At 32.4% G+C, this 7,629-nt stretch overlaps 1 long non-coding RNA gene across 1 annotated transcript; it reads right to left on the bottom strand.

The window, feature by feature from the left end:
* Nucleotides 1-688: 688 nt before the first annotated feature.
* LOC136273484 (uncharacterized) lies at nucleotides 689-5,628 on the bottom strand. The gene is made up of 3 exons (XR_010711648.1): nucleotides 5,506-5,628; nucleotides 1,151-1,249; nucleotides 689-804 (listed from the first exon to the last, which is right to left on the bottom strand). It is a non-coding gene; the product is annotated as an uncharacterized lncRNA (long non-coding RNA).
* Between the last annotated feature and the right edge of the window lie 2,001 nt (nucleotides 5,629-7,629).

Below are 7,629 nucleotides of genomic sequence, written 5' to 3'. Positions count from 1 at the left end.
TTTCCAGCTATTTTACACATTCAAATTTGACAAAAAGTCACAACTGTAACGTAGGTAACATTGTATGACCTTATTTAATGTTTCTGTATATATCACATGTTTATTTTAATATACGGTAGATATCAGTCATCGGATAAATTGTTTTCTATCCCCGAGCCTGGATCGGGAATAGAAAACACACAACTCGTTGGATAAAAATCTTATACCATCGCAAATCATGAAAAGCAATTATCTAATTAGTCAATACCATGATCTTTACTTTAAGGACGCATATGTTACGATGAATTTTTTATTACGTAAATGTTTTCAATCAACAAGTTATTTATTTATTGGATGTTGAATAGCCGAAAACATTTTTACGTTTATTTTGTTAACAATTAAATGGTACATATTTGTTTTTCGTGATTAAACAATTTTAAATTCAACATACAAAATACAGCTCATAATTGATCTTTGTATATTTAGAAAAAAAATCCTTTTTTGTAAAATTCATGCCAAATGTAAATATTTATTTACTTAAACAGCCTGGTCCATAGTATTCAATTAAGGAATATATCTAAATTTCTGCTTTAATACAAAATTACTGAGTGGTCCTAATTATAAAGAAATACGTTTTACTGGTTACTATGTTTGAGGTAAAAAGTGTTTTTATTTCAAATTTAGGAATTTCCTCAAAATTACCCTTCAAATTCCCTGTTATATTACACGCCGACCAGAGTTGGACATGAGACTTGTTTGCTCCAAAAAGTACTCCACCAAAGTGAAGAGGAGGTTTGCTCGTGGGAGAGCCTAGTGAAGATAAACCTGCAATGATATAGAAGAATTATGATCCGATAACCATGGCAGGTCATGAAAATGAAAATTATAAGCATAAAGAAATCCTCAGACAAAAAGGCCCAAGTCATGCTGACCAAAGTGGCATTTTTAAGTTTTTATCATGTTCAAAGCAATAACTTTTGAAAATACATTACAAGGTCATTTTATATTCTAACTAAACAGAATTGTTTTTTAAAATACAAGTGTTTTAGTATTCGTAGTATAAAGCCAGAAAAATAAAATGTGATGAATATACACATTAAGCATCATCAATAACACAGAAAGCTTGAATAAGCTACAATTGTTTTCAGAAGTATTTTTCATGATATATTACCTTGTCCATGAAAAATACGCCCATTGTTTCGAATCTGTACAAGAATTAGGTCAGGGTATTTGTTGAGTGTATGGTTAAGTGATGCATTCAAACAGGCACCTGTGAGAGGAAAATTAAATAATAGTTGTAAACTAGAGCAGAGCTCCTGGCAAAGCCACGAGTAGGTCTTCCTTTGTTGCTGCGGGTTGAACACTGTGTAATCGTTTCAAAAATTCTTCAAAAAATGATATGTTTAATGACGAGTTAAATTTTCAAAGGGTAGCAAGCATTGTTATAAACAGTGTGTACTCATGATCCATTTCAGGAATTGTATTTTTTTTTTTAAACCGAACCCGCCTACAAAACACATAACCTTTTCTCTAAGATAACTTCTTTATTTAAATCTTTCTAAATTTTTGAAGACAATGTGCAAGTTTAAAATTGTTACCTGCTGAAAAAATATAGTAATTAGTCAAAATTGATGGCATCTCAGAACTTTTCTATAGGGAAATGTGTGTCGTCTGATATTAATTAATGATACGAGTACACTTGGACATTGAAAATAATATATAATCAGCTAAAAAAAAGATCAGCTGTAGAATTTATGCAAAAGCGAGCATCTAAATTTTTACACCGGATGGTACTGTTTCATAGATACCCCACTATGTAACGTGAATTAAATATTTTATTGTTATTTACAGAAATGAATAGTACTTCTCTCGACGATGCAATAATATGCAAAATCCTAATTTTTTTTATGTCAGTGGGTTGACTTATTAAATTGAAAAAACTTCAATTGTGTTTGCGTAAATTGGAATTCTTTGAAGGAATTAGACAGTCCGTTTTAGAGAAATTTAAAGAAGTTATGAAACTGGTCAGTTTCTAGATCAAACTGCGTATTGATGTATTTAAAGACTATCATGTGTATCGTCTGTAGCCACGGTCCGGAATCCGTATGTGCAGTCATACATTGTATGTACATCGATACACCATTACCTCCTCACCTACAGCCATACAAATAAGGGATGCAACCTTCATATATACATGCATAGTATTATAGTTCTGGAAACTATTTATCTTTTATTTTTATATATTGGGTATTCATTGTTGATCTAAAATTAGTACTCCACTGGCTGTAGCTAACCTTGTAAGTAAATTAAGTTGCATTACAACCTCATAATGCACAACTTCAATTTCATTTTTTTTATATTAATTTTCATGCAATTAGCAATAAATAAAACCCCCAATAACGCACACCTATCTCACTTAAGTGTAACTTTGAGAAGCACATATAATTTTAGGAGGCAAATATGTCGCTTTATTATAGTCTGCAAGTCAAGTGAACTATCATGGTCTTTCAAAGAAATAAGAAATCTGTCGACAATTGCAGTACTTTGATGATTTCTATGGCGATCGACTGCATTGCATAATGTAGTCCTATTTCCCTAGAACAAAATTTCCTTTGACTTCAAACTTTTAATTATAATATATTATGAATTTTTCTGTTCATAACTATAGAAGTTTAGCGTGTTCAACAGGTTAATTTATTAGCCACATTTTCAGGTTACGATTTCACATCTTTAATGTGAAGATGATTGACTTCGAATAATAGTCTTATTGTTTATAAAAGCACCCTTCCAACTGTTACTTAAATACATATGTTCCGAGTTGTGTGCGCTGAAGCGACACAAGATTTTCGGTCGCACGTGGCGATTGAATTAACACAGACTGACCGAATAAACAAACGGGTGGGAAAGTGAAACACTTTAAGGAGAAAATGTTACACATAAAAAGAAGTCACCAAAGATGATTTTCGACAGATCTAGATATCTTTTCGCAAATTAAAAAAAAAATCCAGCGCTAGCACATGTCAGCGGGGCGGCAGGAGGGGGGACGCAGCAATGAGTTCGCTTCCACACTGAAACGAACAACCATGTAGAAAAACTACAGAGTGATTAATATGTGACCGATAGAATCTAATCTTATGTTGTTTAAAACTCATGTGAATATTCTTTAAAATAATCATCAAATGCCTAAATTCAGGACAATTCAGGACATTCTTTTATCGTGCTAGCACCTACCGCAAACATGTAACATGGAACTTTGATTATAATTTGATTTGATTTTTAAAATACCTTGTACGCTATCGTATAATTAAATCAATGCTTAATCAACTGTACAAGTAAAATAAATTTATCTTTTCATCTTAAACCTTATATATAATAGTTGAAAACATAATAAAATAAAGTTCTGTCCGTGCAATTTAAAACATGAACGCGTGATAAGGCACATGTGGAACACGAGCCGACCGCTGATCACTTGTCCACTCGCGCTGGATCTCCTCGGCCATGTGCGAGGGATGATCATCATTTAATTTTTTTTTTTATTTTTTTTGTTTGGGAGGGGGGGGGGTTGTTAAAAATTATAGATATACAAACCAACCATTAATTCATGTCTGACGATGTTTCCGATTTGGAGTAATATCGTTCATTAATATTCATTTACACTCAAATGTTTAATGAAATAAATACAAGATGGACAAACTTTTATAACATAAAATTAAAACAGTTCTTGTATTTACGGCGTTCATATTCATCTAAGTGTGCGTCGCAGTGTGCGAATCTTGTGTATTAGATAACCGCTTACCGCTAGGTAGTGCAGCCGTGGCTGATCTCCTCGGCCGTGGACGAAGGATAGATTACGTAAAGGTACAACGCACAGACACGCACAGCTCAGAACCCAGGAGGATTTTAAAAGTTTGCAGTATAATGACCATATTCTATCAAATAGAAGTTCTTTATTTTAAACTTAAAATCCACAATTGATCTATATCTGATATTGCTTGAGATTGAGAAAGACATTGCTTTTATTAATTAACTGAACGATTTCCTAATTGACACCCACTCGCATAGTCCATTAACTTTTATGTGTAATCAAAACTAAAACAATTCTTGAGTTCGAGGCTAAATAAACTCCTATATAACAGACGCAACTCTCGTGTATTAGATAACCGCTGACCGCTACGCGCAGGTAGTCCAGCCGCGACCATGGTGACCGATTTTCTCGGCCGCTGGCGTGGGACAGTTTCGTTAACTTAGCCAACTTGCCGTGAGTACTGGTCAACGCGTAATACTGTTTACCCTCATATTATGCAATACCAGAACACAAAAACAGTTTTATGAGATAAATAAAGTCACAAACAACATTTTTGCAGCAACGCCCATATCGAAAAATTTACCGTTTTAGAGTTATGAAGCAAAGACTTTTAAGGGGTCTAGACCCCTCATTTTAGGGGCTAGCCCCTTTTTTATGGTATCAAATGAAAGCTCTTAATATTCTGCACAACTTTTGTTCTATATGTGTCCAGAAAAAATTTACAACTAAAAAGTTATTAAGCAAAGATGTAAGCAAAATTTAACATTTTTTGAAACATAAATTTCAATGTATTTTTTTAAGAAGTAAACGTGGGTTAATCAAACATGTAAAACCAGGAGGACAACGTTCAACATGTCTACTTTAAAGATTTGTAGATTAAAACTACTTGCTACGGATCAACTCGGAGCCTTTGCAGGTACACGAGACCCACTAAAAAATATTCAAAGGGGAATAACTCAAAACCGGAAGTAGCGATTTCATAATATTTTGTGCTATAGTGAGCTATTGTCATTTCCAATAAACCCTGAACATTTGAATAAATTCTAATGACAAACAAGTGAGATATTACAGTTTAAAGAAACGTCTAGAAGAAAAAGAAGAAGAAAAATAATAATGAAGAATTTCCAACAGAATCAGTACAAGGTCTTCCGTTGGAAACGGAAGACCTTAATTAATAGTTGTATGATTATCTCGGTATCAGTGCTTTTATTTGTCTAAGCTATTTAGATATCTTTTAATCTGTTTTATTTGTTTGTAGAAAATGAACATTTTTCGACAATAATATCAGAAAATCAGTTTTTTAAGTATAGACATGTCATTTCTCTTAGAAGGCTATCTTAGAATCGTCGATACCTTCACGAAAATAGTTTGAATACCTTACATTTAAACTTAAATTGTCATATTGCGACCTCATATAAGCAAAACCGATATATTTGCAAATTGATCAGTCCACAGGTTGGTAAGAATTGTGAGATATGCTTTGACTTTATAGTGTATCCAATTTATTAGTTCTTCATGAGTTCGATTGCCCTCTGCTATATAATACGGATAATATATATGTGGTGTGTTTTACTTTGCTTTTAAAAAAATTGTTCGGCATTTTCCTAAAATATTACTTCGGAAAACAGCTATAAAATATTATTTGATTAACTTTTTTTTGAAATTAGGATATCAACATACGAATCTGACCCTAATTAGCAATCAAGGCCATCGGAACTAACCTTTCTCAACAACAATAGTTTGACTCTTCCATGTTGGTCGAGGCAGGTCACGTGATCTCCAAGCTTTAGCCTGAATTTCTATGACATCATACATGCGAACAATGTTTTGAGGACCAATCCATTTATCATCAGCTCCTTAAAAAGAAATGATTCAATTGTAGAGTATTTAATATGTTTACAAATAACAAAAAAAGTCGTAGCAATAAGAATTTAAGAAAATACATTTTACAAGCCTATTACGGTCTTCGATTTTTTCCGAAGTATATATGTTATTTATAGTTTAAATCGGACATTCCTGGGCCCGGTTTTTCGAAAGGTGGTTAACTCTAACACCGTGTTAACTGTGTGTTAAACTCAGTGTTAAAGTTAACGAAATGGTTAAGTCTTTTCGAAAGTGTGTTAGGGTTTAACCATGTGTCAACTTTAATCCACCCCCAGTACCTTGGTTAAATATTTAACACAGAGATTAAATATGGCCGCCGGTGTAATTTTTTTGCCATTCAACTGAAAAAGTTGGTAAAAGAAGCGTTTTCAAAACATTTTAAAGCTTACAAAATCTTACATATGATATAAAATACGGAAAAGCAACCGGCTTGACATGAAAAGTTGCAGTAATCTGTGTGATATATTTATGGAAGAAGGATTTTGCACATGGTTCATACCCCTTATGTTAAAGGATCCCTTCATTGGAAAAGGTTGCATTGAAAAAGGAACTGTTTTTTCCTTTTTGACCTTCACATTGGTTACATTGTTGTTGTCACTTTTAAAACACATTCAACAAAAAATTCCAAAATTATTAATGAAATGGGTAGTGTAAGTACAAAAGCATTGTACAATTTTTCCTTGAATTTTTAAAACATCAATGAGAAAAGAATTTTAGCTTCTTGATAGATAAATATTGAGTGAACATGTTAGCATAATTTTATTTTCAATGTTGGTTACTGCATAATAAGATTTATCTCCCTTTTGACAAAATGCAAGTAGTTGATCATGATTATTTAATAAATGTTATATACAGTCAAGCAATGGAAAGACACTAAAACTATCGTTTGGAGTTATTGATATGATTTTTGTGTAGATGCATTTCATATTATATCTTCCCTTTTCACCCTTTTCAGGAACGTAGCATCAGCCCCCCCCCCCTCTCCGGATTAGGATTTTGAAAATTTTTTTTTTTTGCTTGTCAAGATTTTTTGGATGAGTCTGGCCCCCCTTTCAAAAACGATGCTGCATGCCTGGTTTTTTTTAAAAATTAAATTTCTTAAGAATAAATGCATTAAAATCTTTTGAAGCATTTAATTTCTAAAACTCCATATAGTTATATTGATTTATTAAATTAAGTGATATATTTTGACCTTTTTTATTTCATTTCACTGGGAAGATCCCTATCATAATGCACATATTTTAAGTGTGTATATTTCATAGGTATTGTACATTATTGATAAATATATTTCTGACAAGTTTTAAGTATCTTTATAATTAAAAAAATCATTTGTTCTGTATTTTAAATATAAGAATTATTAATTTGAAGATTTGAAAGAAGGAGAACATGGCAGGTGTGAAAAAAGTATTCTACTGGCCGGGTGACACTTACTATGCTTGGTACCTAATTCTACCAAAGCCATATCTCATGAGGCCCAGAAACTGCAGCCGAGGAGAAATTTAACCCAACAAGCATACCAAGTCCAGAAGTGAAATAGAGAGGTTCTTATGTTCGCATAAGGTGTGATTCTATTACCTTTTTTTCAGTGAAGGTTGGGTATTTTTAGTTGTAGTGACAATTTTTCAAATTACCGTGGTATTTCACAAACAATATATAACAGAGCATTCATATGCTTTAAGACTAAATATTTTAATATTACCTGAAAATTTCAAGGGAATTATTATTACATTTACTGTACTCTCAATCGAAAAACCTGATTTATATTCACCATTACTGAATTATAAAGAGTTTAAAGTCACCTGGATATGAACTGCTCTGCTTATATCAACATCATCATCTTTACATCAATATGCATGTAACTCATATTAGACTCATATGCATACAACAGGGTACATACATGTATACATAAATCAGTACATGTTTTCTGATTATGTTCATTTTGAACAAAATTTGTTGTTAGA

The sequence above is a fragment of the Magallana gigas genome, chromosome 3, assembly GCF_963853765.1.
Source record: "Magallana gigas chromosome 3, xbMagGiga1.1, whole genome shotgun sequence".
Classification (NCBI taxonomy): domain Eukaryota; kingdom Metazoa; phylum Mollusca; class Bivalvia; order Ostreida; family Ostreidae; genus Magallana; species Magallana gigas.
Note: the sequence above shows the minus strand (reverse complement) of the source record. Positions and strands in the feature narration are given on the sequence as shown.